The sequence below is a fragment of the Eurosta solidaginis genome, chromosome 4 (assembly GCF_040869045.1).
Source record: "Eurosta solidaginis isolate ZX-2024a chromosome 4, ASM4086904v1, whole genome shotgun sequence".
In the NCBI taxonomy this organism is placed as follows: domain Eukaryota; kingdom Metazoa; phylum Arthropoda; class Insecta; order Diptera; family Tephritidae; genus Eurosta; species Eurosta solidaginis.
In genome coordinates this window covers 220,577,046-220,601,143 of record NC_090322.1, presented here as the reverse complement: position 1 = coordinate 220,601,143, position 24,098 = coordinate 220,577,046, and the positions used below count along the sequence as shown (strand labels likewise).

General features: G+C 36.1%; 1 protein-coding gene across 2 annotated transcripts in view; it reads right to left on the bottom strand.

Moving 5' to 3' along the window:
- The window catches only part of Gmap (Golgi microtubule-associated protein), a 186,598-nt gene that overhangs the window by 70,777 nt on the left and 91,723 nt on the right, over positions 1-24,098 (bottom strand). Inside the window, exon 1 of one of the 2 annotated variants that reach the window (XM_067784816.1) lies at positions 20,893-21,699. The exons of the other annotated variant lie outside the window; for it this stretch is intronic. The gene's annotated coding sequence lies outside the window, so the exon portion shown is untranslated. Of the gene's footprint in view, positions 1-20,892; positions 21,700-24,098 lie in introns of those variants that run through there. 2 annotated transcript variants of the gene reach the window in all.

Sequence of the window (24,098 nt, the reverse complement as noted above, 5' to 3'; positions counted from 1 at the left end):
TTTTTGCACAATAATTTCAAAAAGGGTTTTTCGTTTTGTATTGATAACTGAAAAACTAGTTTTTTGTTGTTTTCCCATTTTGTGTGTTTTGTCGATTTGGTGGTTTTCTTATTTTGGTGTTTTTTTAACAAGTGGCACCATCGTCATAAGTACAAAGTAGAGAGCGCAGTGAGCGTAAAATTCTCTCTGAAATTTGCTCATGTATTGACTGTTGATCGCTGTTGAAATGACCAGTGAGATCAGTTGTGTTAACAGAAAAATGAGTTAGATTGATTAGGAATCTGTCAATTTTACAGAATTTATGTCAACTTAAGAGCGACAATTTATCTTCTGTTGAAATGACTAAACTAATTTGTTCGCTTGACAAAGAACTCGGTCGAATTAACCATAATTCGATCAATTTCACCGAATCTCTTAAATCAAGAACAGCAGAACCGATTTGTTGATTTTACTAGCAGCATTTCTTTCAGTGTATAAGAAAAACAATTGTATGTAATCTGCGTATGTATATGTTCGATATACGTTCTCACCTGTTTACACAAAAAAAACACGTTGACTTATCTTATCGCAAACGCAAAAGTAAAAGTAATCTTATCTACGCACATAACTCCCCCAAAAAAAGTTGGGGGAGATAAGGAAAAATGAAATTCAAAATATTGTTCTCACTGCTATATAAAGTAGTGTCTATAAGTTATAAATATCTACATATATTTACTCAAAATGCAAGGTAATAAAGAGAGTGCATAAATTTCGGGGCAATCAAGTACAGTTGACACATCATCACAGCTTTAACGCATGTTTCAAATAACATTTTTTGTGCGAGACTGTATACCGATTTTTTGCGCTAATAAATATCAATATGGCGATATTTTTCATACAGTAGGTATATAAAATGCTGCGAGTCTGCGTATATTTCTGTTAAAAAAAAAAAACAATTAAGAACGGGACTGTCTTCCGCTTTGATGAAGACCTCATACCTCCTATAAATGGAACTGAACAATATGTGTTGAAATTTCAAAAATTCATAAAATCTGAACAATCCGTTATAAGGAATATATTATATATAACCGTTCTTTACAAATTTTTTCAGTCAATAACGTATGACATATGTATATATAAGCATCTTGTAAAACTTCAAGCTTCTTGCGGTTAAAATGCGGAAGAAATTACATTGAATCGCTTATCTGGACAATCGGTTGTGTGGGATACATATAATCCATGAAACAATAAATGAGAGAGCAAAAACTCGTAGTTAGTTGTGGAATACATTAAGTACATTGCGATAACAGTCGTCAATTGGGGACACCAAGCGAGGTCAAATCTTCATCCGACTGTCTCTCCCAACTCAGTGAAGGTCTTCTCTTTCCTCTGTTTACAAACTGCCGGAGGGTATTCGTTCATCCGCATAACATGCCCTAGCTAGCGAAGCCTTTGGATTTTCACGCTGCACAAAGCTCATATAGCTCATCATTATACCTTCTTCGATACTCGCCGTCGACATCACGGATAGGACCTTAAACCTTCCGGAGAACTGTTCTCTCGAATACTCCAAGAGCCATCTCATCTTCTCTCGACAACTTCCATGATTCCGAGCCATACATCAGCACAGGTATGATGAGTGACTTGTAGAGCGAGAATTTTGTTCGTCGAGAGAGGACTTTACTTTTCAATTGCCTAAAGAAGCACTTGATGGCAAGAGTTATTCTCCGATTGATTTCTAGGCCGAGATTGTTTTTGCTTTTAATGCTGCTTCCCAAATGAACGAAATCCCTCACAGTCTCGAATTTATATCCGTGAACAGTGACGTGGCTACATAGGCCACGATGACAGAAAGTACTTCGCCTTGTGCAAATTTACTGCAAGACCCAATTTTTTTTTTTTACTTCTTTATCTTATACCAACTCTTTGCCTCCATGTTTGAACAGCCCGGCGGGTATCACGTTATTATTTGGCACCTTGCCGTTTTTTAGCCGTGATATTGGATGCCGGGGAGTGTTTCTCGTCATTGGAGATTGGAGTATCGGGTTCGTCTTCCCCCACACTCTGTACGTCAGTTACCAGGTCGCCATTATCGTTCCTACAGGAATCTACCCCAGTCTTGAAAGCTTCTGTCATTAAAAGAGCATTTAATATGTATGGTAAACCGAAAATAATAATAATAATATTTTTTCACGATAAATATCCGGGGAGATAGAATGTGGTGTGCTAATGGGAGCATTAATTGGTCATCCTACGTTTTAGGCCGACTCCGTGTGCATCTGATAAGGCAGATAACTTTTTTGCTGAAAAACATTTCAATGCAAAAACACAATCGAAATGTTTTCCAAGACCAAATCAATTTGATGTTCAAAAGCGCTACGTCATCAAACTTTTTTTTTAAATTCGATTACAAACAAAACAATTCCGGAATACGGGATCTTGGCTCATTCGATTATGTATATAATCTATATAACCGAACTTAAAAAATTTTCAGACAACAATGAATGCCTTATGACTAAACATCCTGTGAGATTTACATATTCTAGCTGTTAAAATCAGGAATAAATGACAAGAACCTTTTTTTTTTTTTTGGAAAAATCGATGGTATGGGTGATATATGCTATAGTGGGGTGATCCGGTCGAATGATTAATCGGACATCCAAATATACCCACTCACCAAATTTCATGAAGATACCTTAAAAATTGAGGGACTAGTTTGCTTTCACACAGACAAATAGACAGACATATGACCATAAATCAACTCAGCTCGTCATCTTGATCATTTCGGTAAACTAATTCAATATCTTCTCTTTTATGGACTTACAATTTTGAGACTCGCACTAAACTTAATATACCATTTCATTTTCATGAAAGGTATTAAAACCTTGGAGCGATTTACCTCCGAAGATATTTAGGCCGAGCTGCTCTAAGTGTTTTACGCCGACTCCAAACGATATCTACAAGGCAGATGAGTTTTCACTGAGAAGCTTTTTGTGGCAGAAACACACTCGGAGTGTTTGCCAAATCAGTGCCGAAGGGCGGTCGCAATTTTTCGTTTTATTTGAAAATGCTTTATCGACTGCTGAGTGGAATATCACCCTACCTCTCTGCCGTCTCGAAAGCCATCTATTTTGGAATATTTTTCAAAAACATTTTTTTCATAATCGCCTTAACTGACGGTGGACCAACAATATTATAGTTGACATGTTTGTACTATTCTTTAATTCCGCGGAAGTTTCTGGATCTGTTTTAAATGTATTCAGAAGAGCTATCATGACAATATTCCTATCAACGCGTTTATTGGCTTTTCGTGGTCGTCCTCTTCGATAACGAGTGGATAAAGGCACCTATTCAATATATTTCGTCCAGAACAACCTTAGAAATAATTCATTGTAATGTACTCCGCCTACGCTTTCCATATTTTGCATGATTTGCTCTTTTTAGACAATTTTCGTTGGTTTTTTCTGCAAGAATAAAACTATTTCTTTTATGAAATATAGCAGCTGTTACGAAACTGCTACGGACTTTCTCGCCCTAAGATACCGCATAAGGGTTAAGGAATTATCGATGTTAACTACAATAAATAACAAGTTTCGTTACGTATCTGTTGTGACCGTAAAAACGCCATAAATTGGACAACATTTTCCTCCTTTTTTCCCGTAAGCGTAGATAATGTACTATATTAAATGCTCTTCCATGTTGCTTTAAATGGCTAAATCATAAGCGATAATCATAGGTTAAAATATGTAAAAGCACATAATGTCATGCCTTTTGCTTAATTGCTTTGTACAAATTGCTTAATGTGAATATGCATAATTAGCTTTGTATTTGTTTAAACGTAACTCATAACTCAATTGTTATATGGCCGCTTTTTTATAAAACAAATAATAAATTCATGTGTTTCACTGTAATAAAAATTTAAAGCAAGCATTTATGAGCGCCCAGTTCTCATCGCAGTCGTAGTATATACCAATTACTTTGTGGGGAACTTTTTAAGCTTGGTGCTTCCCTGTCGTGGGGTAAGAAAAAAATTGGTTCTTTTAACTTTAACCCCATTCTATAAATTTCTTTATAGAACTTCACAATATTTTTATAATTAGCTGAGCAGAGCTCACAGAGTATATTAATTTTGTTCGCATAACGGTAATCCGTAACGGCATAAACTAATCGAGATAGATATAGACTTATATATATCAAAATGATCTGGACGAAAAAATAAATTCATTTAGCCATGTTCTATATATCAAAATGATCTGGACGAAAAAATAAATTCATTTAGCCATGTCCGTCCGTCGGTCAGTAAACACGATAGCTTGAGTAAATTTTGAGGTATCTTGATGAAATTTGGTATGTAGGTTCCTGGGCACTGATCTCAGATCGCTATTTAAAACGAACGAAATCGGACTATAACCACGCCCACTTTATCGATATCGAAAATTTTGAATAACCGAAAAAGTGCGATATTTCATTACCAAAGAGGGATAAAGCGATGAAGCTTGGTAGGTGGGTTATCCTTATGACGCCGAATAGAAAATTAGTAAAATTTTGGAATGTGCGTGGCACCGCCCACTTTTAAAAGAAGGTAATTTAAAAGTTTTGCAAGCTGTAATTTGGCAGTCGTTGAAGATATCATGATGAAATTTGGCAGGAACGTTACTCCTGTTACTATATGTCTGCTAAATAAAAATTAGCAAAATCGGATGACGAACACGCCCACTTTTAAAAAAAAAATTCTAAGAGTCAAATTTTAACATAAAATTTAATATCTTTACAGTATATAAGTAAATTATGTCAACATTCAACTCCAGTAGTGCAACAAAATACAAAAATAAAATAAAATTTCAAAATGGGCGTGACTCTGCCGTTTTTCATTTAATTTGTCTAGAATACTTTTAATGCCATAAGTCGAACAAAAATTTACCAATCCTTGTGAAATTTGGTACGGGTATAGCTTCTCTGCCGATAACTGTTTTCTGTGAAAATGGGCGAAATCGGTTGAAGCCACGCCCAGTTTTCATACACAGTCGACCGTCTGTCTTTCCGCTCGGCCGTTAATACGATAACTTGAGCAAAAATCCATATATCTTTACTAAACTTTGTTCACGTACTTATCTGAACTCACTTTATCTTGGTATTAAAAATGGACGAAATCCGACTATGACCACGCCCCCTTTTTCGATATCGAAAATTTCGAAAAATGAAAAAGATGCTATAATTCTATACCAAATACGAAGAAAGGGATGAAAAATGGTGATTGGATTGGTTTTTTGACGCAAAATATAACTTTAGAAAAAACTTTGTAAAATGGGTGTGACACCTACCATATTAAGTAGAAGAAAATGAAAAAGTTCTGTTGGTCGAAAAAAAAGCCCTTGGAATCATGGCAGGAATACTGTTTGACATATATAAATAAATTATATTAATTATAAATAAATTAGCGGTACCCGACAGATGATGTTCTGTGTCACCCTGGTCCACATTTTGGTCGATATCTCGAAAACGCTTTCACATACACAACTAAGGGCCACTCCCTTTTAAACCCCTCATTAATACCTTTAATTTGATACCCATGTCATACAAACTCATTCCAGGGTTACACTAGGTTCATTTTCCTACATGGAAAATTATTCCCTTATTTGACAGAGCATGAAAGAAAATCGTTCCAAAACACGTCACCCTTGGTCTACAATTTCGTGCTCTTTTCGGAGTCCTAATTAAGAGCTCTTCGAAAATATCTCAGGGGTGATTTAAAAAAAATTATAAAGAAATGCGTTCAAATTAGACCAAATTTTCATATTTAAAAAAAAATATTCAAATAAAACGAATTGATAGCTGAAGAAAGATAGCAAAGGTAAGTTGCTCCACTTTTTAGTATTACCATTTGTATATATCCATGAAAAAGACAATTTTGTCTCCAAAGCTCTCAGCTGAATATGTAATGTAGTCTAACAAGTTACAAGTTGATTTTTGGCATTTTTTTTCGAAGAGTGTTTCATATGAAAGAAAAGCTGAGACGCCCTACGAAAAAATAAATTGTCAAACATCAATTTGAAATATGAGAGACATAATTGTGCTTTGTTAAGCTTAAATTGATTGGGCTACAAACTGCATACAAAAAAATATCAGAAAATTCAAAATAAAAATTACAAATTTTAGTTTTTTTTTCGAATTTTTCCGAAAACGTATTTGAGATCGATTTGCATAGTTTCAGTAAGAAAGTTCATAGACGCTTTTTCCTAAATTATAGGCTGTGAGAAAAAGAAATATTAAACTGACAAAATTCGATAAAAATTGCCGCTCCTGTTTTTCTGTTCACTGCTGTACTCCTATGTATGAACAGATATAGATAAATCTCCTAATTAGGCATAAAGACATGCAAGTCTAACAGATTTTACATAAGAATGAAAGATATAACAATTAAGGAAGGTTAAGTTCGCATGTAACCGAACATTACATACTCAGTTGAGTGCTATGGTGAAAACATAAGGGAAAATAACCATGTAGGAAAATGAACCGAGGTAACCCTGGAATGTGTTTGTATGACATGTGTATCAAATGGAAGGTATTAAAGAGTATTTTATGAGGGAGTGGGCCATAGTTCTATAGGTGGACCCCATTTAGGGATATCGCCATAAAGGTGGACCAGTGGGTGGAGTGGGTCTTATTTCTATAGGTGGACGCCTTTTCGAGATATCGCTATAAAGGTGGACCAGGGGTGACTCTAGACTTTGTTTGTGCGATACGGATATCAAATGAAAGGTGTTAAGGAGTATTTTAAAAGGGAGTGATCCTTAGTTCCATAGGTGACGCCGTTTCGAGATATCGCCATAAAGGTGGACCAGGGGTGACCCTAGAATTTGTTTGTACAATATGGGTATCAAACGAAAGGGGTTAATGAGTATTTTAAAAGGGAGTGGGCCTTAGTTCGATAGGTGGACGCCTTTTCGAGATATCGCCATAAAGGTGGACCGGGGATGACTCTAGAATGCGTTTGTACAATATGGGTATCAAATGAAAGGTGTTAATGAGTATTTTTAAAAGGGAGTGGGCCTTAGTTCTATAGGTGGTCGCCTTTTCGAGATATCGCCATAAAGGTGGCCCATGGGTGACTCTAGAATTTGTTTGTACGATATGGGTATCAAATTAAAGGTATTAATGAGGGTTTTAAAAGGGAGTGGTGGTAGTTGTATATGTGAAGGCGTTTTCCCGATATCGACCAAAATGTGGACCAGGGTGACCCAGAACATCATCTGTTGGATACCGCTAATTTAGTTATATATGTAATACCACGAACAGTATTCCTGCCAAAATTTCAAGGGTTTTTTATTTCGCCCTGCAGAACTTTTTCATTTCATTCTACTTAATATGGTAGGTGTCACACCCATTTTACAAAGTTTTTTTCTAAAGTTATATTTTGCATTAATAAACTAATCCAAATACCATGTTTCATCCATTTTTTCGTATTTGGTATAGAATTATGGCATTTTTTTCATTTTTCGTAATTTTCGATATCGAAAAAGTGGGCGTGGTCATAGTCCGATTTCGGCCATTTTTTATACCAAGATAAAGTGAGTTGAGATAAGTACTTGAACTAAGTTTAGTAAAGATATATCGATTTTTGCTCAGGTTATCATGTTAACGGCCAAGCGGAAAGACAGGCGGTCGCCTGTGTATAAAAACTTGGCGTGTCCCATTTTCACAGAAAACAGTAATCGTCCTAGAATCTAAGCCCCTACCAAATTTCACAAGGATTGGTCAATTTTTGTTCGACTTATGGCATTAAAAGTATTCTAGACAAATTAAATGAAAAAGGGCAGAGCCACGCCCATTTTGAAATTTTCTTTTTTTTTTTTGTATTTTGTTACACCATATCATTACTGGAGTTGAATGTTGACATAATGTACTTATATACTGTAAAGATATTAAATTTTTTGTTAAAATTTGACTTTAAAAAAAAAATTTTTTTAAGTGGACGTGGTCGTTCTCCGATTTTGCTAATTTTGTTAACCATACATATAGTAATAAGAGTAACGTTCCTGCCAAATTTCATCATGATATCTTCAACGACTGCCAAATTAAAGCTTGCAAAACTTTTAAATTACCTTCTTTTAAAAGTGGGCGGTGCCACGCCCACTGTCCAACATTTTACACATTTTCTATTCTGCGTCATAAGTTCAACTCACCTACCAAGTTTCATCGCTTTATCCGTCTTTGGCAATGAATTATCGCACTTTTTCGGTTTTTCGAAATTTTCGATATCGAAAAAGTGGGCGTGGTTATGGTCCGATATCCTTCATTTTAACTAGCGATCTGAGATGAGTGCTCAGGAACCTACATGCCAAATTTCATCAAGATACTTCAAAATTTACTCAAGTTATCGTGTTAACGGACGGACGGACGGACGGACATGGCTCAATCAAATTTTTTTTCGATCCTGATGATTTTGATATATGGAAGTCTATATCTATCTCGATTCCTTTATACCTGTACAACCAACCGTTATCCAATCAAAGTTAATATACTCTGTGAGCTTTGCTCAACTGAGTATAAAAACTAAATTGCTGACTGCTGTTAGCTAAAAACCTTAAAGTTGCTACCTCAGAAAAATCGATAATTAATTATATTAAATAAAAATAAAAATTCCTTATTAAAAGCTGTTCTTGTATTTAAATAGAAAATCAATTATTTTATTGTGCATTTCTGCAATTTATTTAATTGGAATTATATGTTAAATATATGTGAAAAGTGTTGAACAAAAACGTGTTAAGTTATAATCGGTGTTTGCTTGCAAATCATATTACAAGAATTATGGAATGGAGAATGCATTTAATTAACAAATATATTTTCAAAAGTCTTACGCTCAATGATTTTTGTACTCAGCTGAGCAGAGTATATTAATTTTATTCGCATAACGGTACCCCGTAACGGCATAAACTAATCGAGATAGATATAGACTTCTATATATCAAAATGATCTGGGCGAAGAAATAAATTCACTTAGCCATGTCCGTCCGTCCGTCCGTCTGTCCGTTAACACGATGACTTGAGTAAATGTAAGTTCCTGGGCACCCGTCTCAGATCGCTATTTAAAATGAACGAAATCAGACTATAACTACGCCCACTTTTTCGATATCGAAAATTTCGAAAAACCGAAAAAGTGCTATAATTCATTACCAAGGTCAAAGAAGGTAATTTAAAAGTTTTGCAAACTGTAATTTGGCAGCTGAGTATGTAATGTTCGGTTTCTCCCGCACTTAGACTTCCTTACTTGCTTTATATACGTACGTTCAAGCACGTGGTAAAGAGGATCATTAAATTGGCTTTATTACTTATCTTTCGCATCTTATTTACTTAATTTTCCGCGTTTAATATAGGAGAAGTCTTCCTTGCGTAAGATCTTAAGAAAGGTGCAATTTAAACGCTTCTTGAGCATCTTTAATTTTCATAAAGTCCCCAGGTAAAGGTCGAAAGAATTTCCTAGTAATTCATGAATAAAACTGTACACCCTTCAAATGAAATATTTCCTTACTACATACCGAGGCAGGAGAGCGTGAATTATAATTGATAGCCGCCGTGTGGGCATCATATTAGCTTAAAATTAGAGTTCGAATTTTTTGCTATAATCCTTGAAATAAGGAGCGGTACATCTTGACTTCTTCTGACAACTTGAAGTTTATGGAACATTTTTTGCTTGGTTCTGCTACGCTTTTCCCTCCTTTCTTGACGCTTCATCAGGGAGCCTCCATGATACATCGTATCTCAGGATCTCTAGTGAGAGTTTGGTAAATTTTAGCCCCTAATGCAGTTATTGAAAATCAATTAATAATTTTAGACTTAGTTTTAAACTAAAATTCATAGTGCACGTTGAACTGGAGGTTACCTAACCTTAATTATAAATATATAAATAAAGCCTTCGCTGACTAGGTCATGTTACGCTAATGGACGAAGACGGCCAAGAAAGTATTTCAGCCGAGAGTGCAGTTTGGAAGCAGAGAAAGGAGACTTCCACTGAGTTGGGAGAGGTAGGTGGAGGAAGACTAGACCTCTTGGCGTCAGTTATCTGAAAATAGGGTTTGACTTGTTACGAAACGGCCAAAATCGCTTAGGCGGTCAAGCGCCAACTAATTATGATGAATGATGATGTTAGAAGTGGATATATAAGACGTTAGGAATTGTAGAAGAAAATTTAAAATTTGATCAAACGGAAGGATGAATAGCTCAAGCTGACTCTTTTCTTTTCTTTTCTACGAGTCATCAAATCGTTTAGAAACACTCGCCTACAGTACTTGGGTTAAGCTGGCGTTTAGACCAAAAACTGAACATCACATCAGCGCAAGGTTCATGCCTCGTCCATCAAATTTCTTTTAAGTGCACGAGGGCATCAATCAGAAAGCCAAATGTACCGGGCATCCCAGGTACATGCTTTTAAATCATAGCCCTGAGCAAGTGCGCCATTCGTTGGCCTAGCGAGAGACTTTTCATGAAAATATGTCCAGCGCACAACTCGTACACGAGTCGTCTTCCAATAATTTCTTAAATTTTGATCCATACTCGCTTTAATTATAAAACAAATAAATGTAAGGCGCGATAACCTCCGAAGAGATTGTATGTCGAACTTGTCTTCCAATTTGTGTCGTGCTCCTTTCAAATTTTCCTATAAATTTTACTATTTTTAAAGCTTTTAATGTGTATATGTTCTGGAAATAATTATGAATTTCTATATACTTTCTCTAATATATATTTATGAGTAAATGCGAAGATTGGCAGAACGTTAATCGAACCCGGGCGAACTGGTTGGATGAGTCTGTTATTTGTTTTCGTTCAAAGTCTGGTGTAAGATATATTTACAAAAATTTATAATTTTACATACATATGTGTATGAGATTGTGTGTGCACTTGAATTGAATACTTGCATTTTTATATGCCCATCAGCAAACGCAAACGTAGAATGCCACACACAACAGACACATTTGTAAAATTGTAAAAGAAAAAAAATATATAAATAAACATCTCAAATGAAATTAAAAGTGACCAGACTAGAGAGCAAAGCGCAATATTCAAACTTTGATTCTTCAGCTGATTAATACTACAAGTTTATGGTTGTTTATATAATTGAACTGGTTCGAAGATTTTGAGATTATCTTTGCTATTGTTAAAATAATAAAGCGTGTTTATTTTTAATTACATCAAGCAAGCCGGGCAGCCTTTGTTCTGTGTAAACCTTTCTTATGTATATATAGAGTTTCCTCATTCAACTTCCTTCTCCTCCCTCATAATGGATAAGTATAAGGACTCTTTCGGGTTTTGTCACAAATTTCGAGCCGATTTTGAATTTGCATCGCGCGATTTGCTTTATGGTTGTGTTTATAACTCTTATCCATTTTTTAATTACAGCAGCAAACACGAAAATGGTAGTTGCAATTTTTATTAAGTTTCGTTTAGGTTGACTTGACAGGCTGCACGGCCGGGCGTTGTGAACGAATTTTGTAATTAAAATGTAAGTAACTTCCCGATAAGCTACAAGCTTGAAACTTGGAATATAGTTCAGAACCGATGACAGTGCAATAATATCGCCGCTAGGTGGCGCAAGGATCGAGATATTCACAAAAATCGTATATGTGGCCCTATTTGGCTCGTATTTGGAACAGATATTACATACAGTCGGGTAGAAGTGACATCAAAATATTTTGGAGTTGGAGGAGGGAAAAGCATACGTGGCGCGGAGTCGAGTAAAGTGTTTGGAAGGATTATGTATTGAGGACTTAGATTGTAACAAATTGTCAGGAAAGAGTTCTTGTAATAATGAGTCACTAAATGAACTTAATATAATGTATATATAAAATAATATAAATATAAAATATATTATATATATGTATATATAAAATAATATAATAATATAAAATATAATAAATATAATAATAAAATTTCTATTTATACGCCTCACATTTTTAGAAATTTCACGCGCCCAACGCTTTTATTTAATTGTCTGATCAACGCCCTAGATTTATGAGGAGTGTGATGACTAGTACCTAGGACCTACCTAATTATTTTCTAGTTTTTAGTATTATTATTATTTCATGTAAGTATTGTTTTCAATAAAACCGTTTAACTTAAAAAAAATTGTTTAATTATTTTTTTTTATATTTCGATAAGTTAAGCAAGAACTTCCATTAATTTCGTAGCTCTAACTATGCAAGCCAATCTCCAAAGCGTTTTCGAAATTTGAGAAAATTTCGAACTTTTTAGTTAGGATTTTCTGAATTTTTTTGAATATGCAGTTTTATAGCCAAATCAATTTTAGCCTAGCAAAGTATAAGTTATAGGTCTCTCAATATGGATTTTTGACATTTTTTCCGGAAGGTGTTTAATGTTTTCTTTTATGCAAATGCCGCATAACTATTTATATATCGTAGAAAACTGGAAACACCCTTTGGAAAAAAATTGTCAAAAATCAATGCGATTTTTGAGGAACCTATTTGTTGCACTAAAAATGATTGGACTAAGAGTTTTCGCGAAATTTTCTCGAGTTTTAAAATTGTTTCGATAATGGTTTTGACGTTTCTTGAATTATAGAATTTTCGTTTTTTTCCAAACATTTTTAGCTTATTTTACCTGACTGCAACATTTACTACGTAATATTGTCATTTTTTTAAAACTTCGAAAAAAAGATGCAAGATTCTTCATATGAAGGTCATGGACCCCAACGATTTTTATTTATAGCAAATTTTTGCTCTTGACTTTTTGGACATACAAAAAATATTAGCATTAATAAAAAGGAGATGCCAAACTCAAGGCACTTTCCCAGCTATGCCAGATTTCTTCCTCCAATTCGATGCTAAGAATGTCATTAAAAAATTATGGAGTCGAAAAAATAGGTAACGAGCGGCAAAAGTATTTGCATATATGATATGTATTAAAATTGTGAACTAAGGGAAATGCAACTTAGCCAATGAAATCGCACTTTTTAGGGAGAACAGAACTGGTTGAAATAATTTAATAATAATGTAAGGCGCGATAACCTCCCAAGAGATCTAAGGCCGAGCTTCTCTTTCAATTTGCGTCGTGCTCCTCTTGATTTTCCCTACAAATTGGCCGGACGGGACCTACATGTTTTATGCCGACTCCGAACGCATCTGCAGGGCAGATGAGTTTTCACTGAGAGCTTTTCATGGCAGAAATACACCCGGAGCGCTTGCCAAACACTGCCGAGGGGCGACCCCGCTTAGAAAAACTTCTTCTAATTGAAAAACCTTATTTAAACAATTTTGATGTTGCTTTGCCCGGGGTGTGAACCCAGCGCATTCGGTGTGGTAGGCGGAACACGCTACCATCACACCACGGTGGCCGCCATAAAATAATTTTACTCTTCCAATTAAAGTTAAATAAAAATGATCAACATTAAACTAAAATAAATGTAAAGCGCGTTAACCTCCGAAGATTTTAGGCCAAGCTTCTCTTCCAATTTGCGTCGCACTCCTTTTAATTATTGCTACAAATTGGCAGGACGGAACCTACATGTTTTATGCCGACTCCGAACGGCATCTGCAAGGCAAATAAGTTTTCACTAAGAAGCAGAGGCGGAAACTGTTATTCCTTTTATAATATAATTCCTTGCAAAACTATTAATTTTGGACTTTTAATGTATTTGGATCAAGATAAAAATTATTTTCGGATTTTTATTACCACAGTCCGATAGAAAAATTAATTTTTAAAGGTCAGACGTTTAACTACTTCTATCGGACTCAAAAAATAAAAATACAGATTTTGCTTTTATATGTGGAGTTTTATGGAAATAGTTCGAAAAATAAAAAGGATGCATGATTCGACATAATATTGTTATAGGGATACCTGAGAACTCAAACATTTTCACCTGGGACAATTTTTTGACCCAGACTATTTCGACTCCAAAAAAAAAATTATTATTATTTTCCGTCCCTGATAAGCTTTTCATGGCAGAAATATACTCGGAGTGCTTGCCAAACACTGCCGACGGGCGATCGTGCTTAGAAAAATTGTCTTCTAATTGAAAAAACTTGTTTCAACAATTTTTATGTTGGTTTGCCTGGGGCCTGAACCCAGGATCTTTGGTATGGTAGGCGGAGCACGCTACCATCACACCACAGCGGCTGCCGTCAGTGATCAGCATTAATTTTTTATATTTAGCTAGACTTTGGTCTCGCCGAAATGCTTTTCGTGTTTTTGAAAATCTTCGTCCAATTCCTGTTCTCTCCCCAACTCATCTTACTTACTTACTTAAATTGGCGCTTAACTGTCAAAACGGTTATGGCCGTCCAACAAGGCGCGCCAGTCGCTCCTTCGCTCCACCAACCGGCGCCAATTGGTCACACCAAGGGAGTTTAAATCGTTTTCCACCTGGTCCTTCCGACGGAGTGGGGACCGCCCTCTACCTCTGCTTCCATAGGCTGGTTCCGATAGAAACACTTTCTTGGCCGGAGCATCATCATTCATTCGCATAACATGGCCTAGCCAGCGCAGCCGCTGCGTTTTAATTCGCTGGACTATGTTGATGTCTGCATATAGCTCGTACAGCTCATCATTAAATCTTCTTCGGTACTCGCCATCGCCAACGCGTAGAGGTCCATAAATCTTTCGAAGAACTTTTCTCTCGAACACTCCCAAAGCCGCTTCATCTGCTGTTATCATGGTCCATGCTTCTGCCCCATATAGCAGGACGGGTACGATAAGTGACTTGTAGAGTAAGATTTTCGTTCGCCGAGAGAGGACTTTACTTTTCAATTGCCTACCTAGTCCAAAGTAGCATTTATTGGCAAGATTGATTCTTCGCTGGATTTCAGTGCTGATGTTGTTGCTAGTGTTGATGCTGGTTCCCCAACTCATCTATCTCCCACTTATTTGCTTTTTCTCTTCGTACTTTCCTAAAACTTTATATAACCCACACTTTGCATATCGACCAAGAGAAGCTGCCCTATAAGACAGCCTGCTCCAAACAGATTCCAAATTATGACGAATTTTCATTTGATTTCGCCTGGGTCTACCGCATCCTTTTCCAAACCTATATTGAACAGTCTGTGCTATGATCAGAGGCTACAGGAAGCTACACTCATAAAAAATACACTTACCTAAAAAATGAGTAAAAATATTTCCTTATAAAATATTCTTTAAATTGACTAAAATTGCAATGTAATTATAAGAAATTCTAATTTTTGTATACAATTTGTCATTGATTTGCGGGAGATTTTTTTTACCTTTATATTAAGTTGCTTTCATGTTTGTCCCCTCATTTCCATACGAATTTTTGACCCACGGATGAGTATTTTTCGGTAACTTCCCGTTGAGCTAGATACTTGATATTTAGAACATAGTTCAGATCTGATAGACATTACAATGCAAGTGAAAAAAATCCGCTAGGTGGCGCACGGATCGAGATATACAGATAATTAATTTTAAAATGGAAATTTTGCGATCGACTTTTAACTAACTTCTCGGTGATCCAGAAACTTGAAACTTAGCACATAGTTTGCGAGTCGATGGCACTACACTTCGTGGAAAACAAAATGCCGCCAGGTCGCAGACGAATCGAGATAAACGAAAATCCCTGAAAAAAGGCAGGGAATCTTGCAATCGATTTTTGAGTAACTTCCCGGTGAGCTGGAGATATTAAACTTGAGCCGTAAGTCAGAATCCGGTGACAATGCAATATTTTATCAATAAAATTCCGCTAGGTGGCGCATGGATCGAGATATTAGGAAAATTAATTTTAATTTGGGAATCGTTGAATCCATGTTTAACTAACTTCCCGGTTACCTAGAGACTTGTAGCTTATCACATAGTTCGAGACACGGTGACAATACAATTTACAGAACACAAAATTTCGCTAGGTGGCGCGCTAAGTGAGATAACTACAAATACTTGAAAAACGAGGGGAATCTTGCGATCGATTAACTTCCCGATGAGCTAGAGACATGAAACTTGGGCCGCAAGTCAGAACCTGGTGACAATGCAATATTTTATCAGGTAAATTCCGCTAGGTGGGGCATGGATCGAGATATTGAGAAAACTAGTTTTAAATTGGCAATCTTGCAATCGATTTATCTATAGACTTGAAACCTGAAAAAGGTTTAAAACTCGGTGACAGTGCAATGTTTGATCAAAAAATTTCAGCTACGTAACGCACAAGTCGAAGTATTTAGAAGATTAGCCCACACCTTCATGGCTAGCCTCCTGAGTGTTGCAGGCGTTGTAGAATTCCACCTCGTTGAAGGCCGATCTCAATGCACGTCCTTGAATACGTTTAGGCGTACGCGACTTTCACCACGATTCTTTTAGACTTTCAGACGTATGCGAATTTCACCACGATTTTCAGCTGTGCAAATTAAGTAGCTAACAAACGAGGTGGAATTCTCTTGTTATGGTGCGAGGTGGAATTCTGTGTTTTTTTGCGAAAATTCTACTAATTCCCTTAAATCTTGCTATTTTGAACAAATAAATAAATATAAGAATTTTCACTTAGGGATTACTTAAATTACTAATCAAAGTTGCAATTGCCTTTTTGTAGGCAGTACTAAAAAATTGAAAATAAAAAGATGATAAAAAAAATTTTAAGGACTACCTTTATATAAATGTACCAAAAATGGAAGGCAATTTTTCCTTTAATACAGACATAGTCTTGTTGAATTTTGACTAAAAAAAACTATAACAATAGCCCTTGTAAAAGAATTTTGGGATTTAAAATTATAAAAGTAGAGTGGTTGTTTAAATTTTAAATAATCAATTAGTTAACCCAAAGTACATGGTTTGCCTTAAATTGAAAGATTGCGCTCCACCTTTATAATTATAAATCCCAAAATTCTTTTACAAGAGCTATTGTTAAAGTTTTTTTTAGTCAAAATTCAACAAGACCATGTCTGTATTAAAGAAAAAACCATTTTCACTCAAACCATAAATATGAAACGGTCACCCTTTTTTTGAAAATGGCAATAAATAATGGATATTATCTCACATATATTATTATTTCGATTCAATATTTTGGAGCTATTGTGATTTTAAAAATAGTTTTCGATCACGGATCGTAACACACGATACGGGCCCAGTTTTGGGTAAGTATTTCTGTGGCGAAAGGTCATATACTGATCAGGACACACCGCCATCTATTGGCAGCTTTTTCCACAGTGTTAAATTTGATCAACAAATAGGCTGCTCACAGACTCTTTTAACTTGGTCGCTATAATTTACAAAGTGGTAGAATAAAGACAGGTTACCGCATTACCAACAAGCGTGAAATTACCAGGGCGAAGAGAAACTCATGGAAAAGTTTCTGTACGGACATAGAGCGCTCCAGCGAAACAGCGCGGTTGAAAAAAGTCCTAGCAAACGGATAGTCCAGGAACTAATAAAGAAAGAGAACGGGGAATGGTCACGTAATAGTGAGGAATCCTTTGAGGTGCTTCTCGATACACATTTCCCATCGGGAGACGGTTTAGAGGAGCCAGCAGACATCACTCACACTTCGATCACGGAGCTAGTAGTGCCGGGCTTGGTGACCGATACCAAGATCGAGTGGACAGTGAAGACGGTTACTAAGTTTAAATCGCCGGGCCCATATGGTATATTCCCGGCCATGCTACAAGTCTCAAGTAGGGCGGTCGTGGAATGGCTTAAAATAATATTCGATGGGTGCATACGACTGAATCATGTACCGCACTCTTGGAGAACTGCTCGTGTATCCCAAAGATTATAGACCCTGCTCAAAACCTTTGAGAGGCTGATAGATGTGTACATAAAGTCCAACGTGGATGAAAAGCTGCTCTCCACAACACAGCATGCGTACACCAAAGGCAAGTCGGTAGACACCGCATTGCATAGGGTGGTAATAAGCATAGAGAAATCCGTGGAATATAAGGAGTATGCTCAAGGAGTCTTCTTGGACATTGCCGGGGCTTTCAATAATGTTGCAAAATGTGCGATTATGGGTGGTCTTAATTACATTAAAGTACATCCTGCCTTAATCAGATGGATCGGCTGCATGTTAAATTGCAGAAAGATTACATCACAATGGGGATTGTACGAGGCCACGAAATCAGTGGACAGGGGCACGCCGCAGGGAGGGGTGCTATCACCTCTGCTGTGGACGCTGGTCATCAACCAACTGCTCAGGCAATTCGATGAGGGACCCGTAAAACTTACGGTTTACGCAGATGACGTTGCAATTGTCATAAGTGGAAAGTGCCTTCCAACGATTAGTTCCTTGATGGATCGGGCGCTTCGCAATATTCATACCTGGGCATCTAATGTCGGGTATTCTGACTGGACACTGCCTTCTGGCGTCACATGCCTTTAAACTAGGCTTGGTCAGTGATAGCAGATGTAGGAAGTGCGGGTTGGAGGAGGAAACGATCGAGCACGTTCTGTGCTCGTGCCCTGCACTTGCCAGGCTAAGACTCCAGCTATTAGGAGTGATACAGCTGTCAGATCTAGAAGCAGCAAGTGGCTTAAGTCCTAAGAAGCTTCTAGTATTTGCCAAGAGTACGGAGTTATTTTATAACATAGGTCCTGGTTTTTGATAGGGTTTTTCAGTTTGGTCGTTAAAACAAACTTCTGGTAACACTACGGACTCACTCAGTCTATGTGAGGTCCTCATGGACCGGCCAGTTCAACCTACCTACCACATTACCATTTTTTTGTGTTTAGCTTTGCATGGAAATCATAAATACCACTTTAAACAAAATTGCCTATCGTTTCCTTGTGTTTGTTTCACTGGTAAAATTCAAAAAATCTAAAAGCTGTCTCAACGAAAATTTTAAAGAAGCACTGAAAGCAATACCGGAAAAATATGTACGGCGAACAGAAATGTAGAAGTTTGGTTTTACATGTGTATGGACGAAAATCTAGGATAAGTGACATAAAGTCAACGGCCATAACATCAAATATGAAATGGCCGCAACGTTATATTTCAAATGGTTACAATGTCAACGATATTGAAATATCCGAGATCTTTTAAAGTCAATTCTTTTTTCTCAAGTTTCCAAAGGCTCAATAATTTTGTTTGGCACCTTCACATATTATATTTATTTTGTTTTCGCTATATTTTTACTGCATCGAATGATGAGCGAAATTTTGTTATTTCCAATTTTGCAAACTGTTCTCGTGAAAAATCGGATAAAAACTGGTACATTGAAATCTTCTCTTAGATAAAAAGTAAAACTTAGGCCCACTTGCAGAACGGCAAGTAATTTTTTTAACTCAGAGTTAAAAAAATTTGTCAAAAATTTATGGTTATGTCAGGTTAGCTCTAAGTTAAAAAGTTATCTTACCGTTCTGCAACTGGGCCTTATTCAAATAAAAGTCGTAAAGAAAATTTTAAATAAAAAATCGGACGAAATTTCTTAAATGGCCGTAAAGTCAAACTAAGAAAGGTCATAAATTATAAAGTCGATTGCCCTCATTACTGTTTGAAGTGGTCATAAGGATAATTGTTCTTATGACCATTTGAAGTGTTTATAACGTTAATTGACTCGCCTCCCCCTTCCACTCGCCAACTAAAAATCTAAACACTCTACGTAAAATTTTTTTAAAAAATTTAAGCGAATTTTGAGAAGTCTATAACTTGTAGTTTCTTAGACTGAAATTGATTGGGCTATAGAACTGCTTACTGAAAAATAAACTAAAATAGAAAGTTGAAAGTTTTGTTAATTTTTTTCGAACTTCAGAACTTTTTCGATAACGTTCTTAGATTGATTAGCATGTTTTTTTTTTTAACTTGCAATAGATATCTAGTATGAATTCGGAATGTAAATTTTATATAAGACCATTTGGATCAACACACGCGAGGCATTAATTTTTTTTTTTTTGACCCTCAGTAGTTTCTGAAAAAGTCTTGACAACTTCTATTGGGGTGCAATCCATTTGATGGTATTAAAAACCAGCGACTCGTTACTGCGCAAGACAAATTTTACCTTTGATTGCCGATGCAAGAGTCTGATTTAGACCAAGGTTCCAATGCGTTTTTCCTTTTAAGAAAAGTTCCAGCAATGCTCGTGAAACAAAAAATTGGCAGATGGCACAACACTCAAGTCGGATTGTCTCCAAACCAAACATGGCCAGATATTTGGCTTAGAAAGATCTGCAACCTGTAACTGATCTATGATATTATCGCTCTTGTAAGGATTGGCTATTAATGCGAGTCTGATCGTTCTTTTAGTCACACTTATTCGGCAACGGAGGTTCTTGAGTTTATTTTGCTCCTCGCCTTATGTGATTATTGTTTTGGGAAGTTCCTGGAACTGAATGTCTTATAGACAATTTACTCGCCCCCTCTTACAGTGTCCCCACTAATAATGTAAACGCTCTTCGTAAAAAATGTATCAGAAATGAAAGCGAATTTCGTGAAGCCTATAACTTGTAGTTTCTTAGACTGAAGTTGATTGGGCTATAGAATTGCTTACTGACAAACAAAAATCTAAAATAGAAAGTTCGAAGTTTCGTTATTTTTTTCGAACTTCAGAACTTTTCCGAAGTCGTTTTTATATTGGTTTGCATAGTTTAAGTTACGAAATTCAAAAATAAAAACATGTATTTAATAATAAAACCTTGACACATAAAGACTTTACACAGTCCTGAATTGATAGTGTGGTAAATTTACTTCGAAAATGGACTTCGAAAAAAATGTACACCCAAAAAAATGTGTGCGCTTAAATACTTATCAAAAGCTTTAATTAAAATTTACATGTATACACTAATTTATCCATTTTAATAAAGCTTGGCAAATGTAATCCAAACTCAAAAATTTCCAAAAAATATATCTGGCTAATTTGAACTGATACTCACTGTACTTATTACATAAGTATGTACATTTGTATGTCATATAAGAGTATATATATACAATTGAAAATACATTTATCAAAATATGATTGTGTAAATTATAAAGAATAAACACCTTTTTATGCGAATATTGCACGTTGTAAAAACGACGATGAATCGGTAAGGCGATAACTCCAGACGATCGTTCAGCATTTTGCCATTCAACATGTACAAGTTCTTCTTTACTTTGTTTGTATTTTCACTTTTTATTAATTTTTTTTTTTTTTTTTTTTTGTAGTTTTTGTAAATATATTATTTGTATTTTCAAATTTAGAAAATATCGTCAACTCAGCAATTGCCGAAAGTTGCAATGACATTTTAGCTGACTTGACGTGATACAACACCGGCATGCATTTAACACGATCGTTGCAGCACCAAAAATATCCGCCTTCTTTATGGAAGCGGAAAGCAACAAAGTTTATTTTTTTCTATGCAAGTTTTTATTTATTGTAATTAAAGTTTTTTTTAATTTTTACTAACTTTTTTTATGCATTTTTGCACGTTGCACTTATAATGCCATCGACGATCAAGACTAACTAAATCTGCCGCGATCACTTGAGCTTTAGTTCAACGAAAAACAATTTTTTTTTACTTTTCCACACATTTTGTGTAACATAAATAAAAATTACTTTTAATTTTCTTCTTTTTTTACAAGTTCCAGTAATCGGCAAATGAGCCGTGTGATCGTCACCGCAACTGATCTACGAATGGCAGGGGAGTCAAGCCATGTCACAGTGTGAAGCCAGCACACGTCATACCCATCAGCTAGCCACACTCTACTCCGTTGTTAACTGACGACGACGCAACAGCAGCGACAGCAACAACAATACAATACAACTGAAGCGCTACTGTGTTCTCTAGCTCCACCAACACATCACTAGCACAGCTATCAACCCAATGTTCGTTAGCAACGCAATCGCAATGCGACATTATAATGGCCATAGACGTCGTCGTCAACTGGTGGCGTTAATAGGTACATGAACACAGCTGCATTTTTTTTTTCTAACTCTGTTATTATACTCAGTTGAGCAGAGCTCACAGAGTATATTAAGTTTGATTGGATAACGGTTGGTTGTACAGGTATAAAGGAATCGAGATAGATATAGACTTCCATATATCAAAATCATCAGGATCGAAAAAAAATTTGATTGAGCCATGTCCGTCCGTCCGTCCGTCCGTTAACACGATAACTTGAGTAAATTTTGAAGTATCTTGATGAAATTTGGCATGTAGGTTCCTGAGCACTCATCTCAGATCGCTATTTAAAATGAACGATATCGGACTATAACCACGCCCACTTTTTCGATATCAAAAATTTCGAAAAACCGAAAAAGTGCAATAATTCATTACCAAAGATAGATAAAGCGATGAAACTTGGTAGGTGAGTTGAACTTCTGACGAAGAATAGAAAATTAGTAAAATTTTGGACAATGGGCGTGGCACCGCCCACTTTTAAAAGAAGGTAATTTAAAACTTTTGCAAGCTGTAATTTGGCAGTCATTGAAGATATCATGATGAAATTTGGCAGGAACGTTACTCGTATTACTATATGTACGTTTAATAAAACTTAGCAAAATCGGAGAAGGACCACGCCCACTTTTAAAAAAAATTTTTTTTTAAGTAAAATTTTAACAAAAAATTTAATATCTTTACAGTATATAAGTAAATTATGTCAACATTCAACTCTAGTAATGATATGGTGCAACAAAATACAAAAAATAAAGAAAATTTCAAAACGGGCGTGGCTCCGCCCTTTTTCATTTAGTTTGTCTAGAATAATTTTAATGCCATAAGTCGAACAAAAATTGACCAATCCTTTTGAAATTTGGTAGGGGTATAGATTTTATGACGTTAACTGTTTTCTGTGCAAATGGGCGAAATCGGTTGAAGCCACGCCCAGTTTTTATACACAGTCTTCCGTCTGTCCTTCCGCATGGCCGTTAACACGATAACTTGAGCAAAAATCGACATATCTTTACTGAACTTAGTTCACGTATTTATCTGAACTCGCTTTCTCTTGGTATAAAAAATGAACGAAATCCGACTATGACGACGCCCACTTTTTCGATATCGAAAATTACGAAAAATGAAAAAAAATGCCATAATTCTATACCAAATACGAAAAAAGGGATGAAATGGTGGTGACACCTACCATATTAAGTAGAAGAAAATGAAAAAGTTCTGCAGTGCGAATTAAAACACCCTTGAAATCTTTGCAGGTATTACATATATAAATAAATTAGCGGTATCCAACAGATGATGTTCTGGGTCACCCTGGTCCACATTTTGGTCGATATCTGGAAAACGACTTCACATATACAACTACCACCACTCCTTTTTAAAACTCTCATTAATACCTTTAATTTGATACCAATATCGTACAAACACATCCTAGAGTCACCCCTGGTCCACCTTTATGGCGATATCTCGAAAAGGCGACCACCTATACAACTACCACCACTCCCTTTTAAAACCCTCATTAATACCTTTAATTTGATACCCATATCGTACAAACACATTCTAGAGTCCCCCTGGTCTACCTGTATGGCGATATTTCGAAACGACGTCCACCTATAGAACTAAGGCCCACTCCCTTTTAAAATACTCATTAACACCTTTCGTTTGATACCCATTTTGTACAAACGTATTCTAGAGTCACCCCTGGTCCACCTTTTTGGCGATATCTCGAAACGGCGTCCACCTATGGAACTAAGGATCACTCCCTTTTAAAATACTCATTAACACCTTTCCTTTGATACCCATATTGTACAAACAAATTCTGGAGTCAACCCTGATCCACCTTTATGGCGATATCCCTAAATGGCGTCCACCTATAGAACTATGGCCTACTCCCTCATAAAATCCTCTTTAATGCCTTTCATTTGATACACATGTCATACAAACACATTCCAGGGTTTCCCTCGGTTCATTTTCCTACATGGTTATTTTCCCTTATGTTGTCACCATAGCTCTCAACTGAGTATGTAATGTTCGGTTACACCCGAACTTAACCTTCCTTACTTGTTTTTTTATTATTCTTATTATTATTGTTATTGTGCTGCTGATGCATAAACGTATGGAAAGAACGCCTATAGAACAATCGCGAGCTCGGAGTGAGTTTGATACATACGTGTTAGGTGATCTTCCACGCTTCACTTAAATGTTTTTAAGCTATTTAGTTCGAATTCGGAAGGTAAAGTTTATATAAGACCATTTGTATCAACACAAGCGAAGCATTCATTTTTTTTAATGACCCCCAGTAGTTTCTGAAAAAGTCTTGAC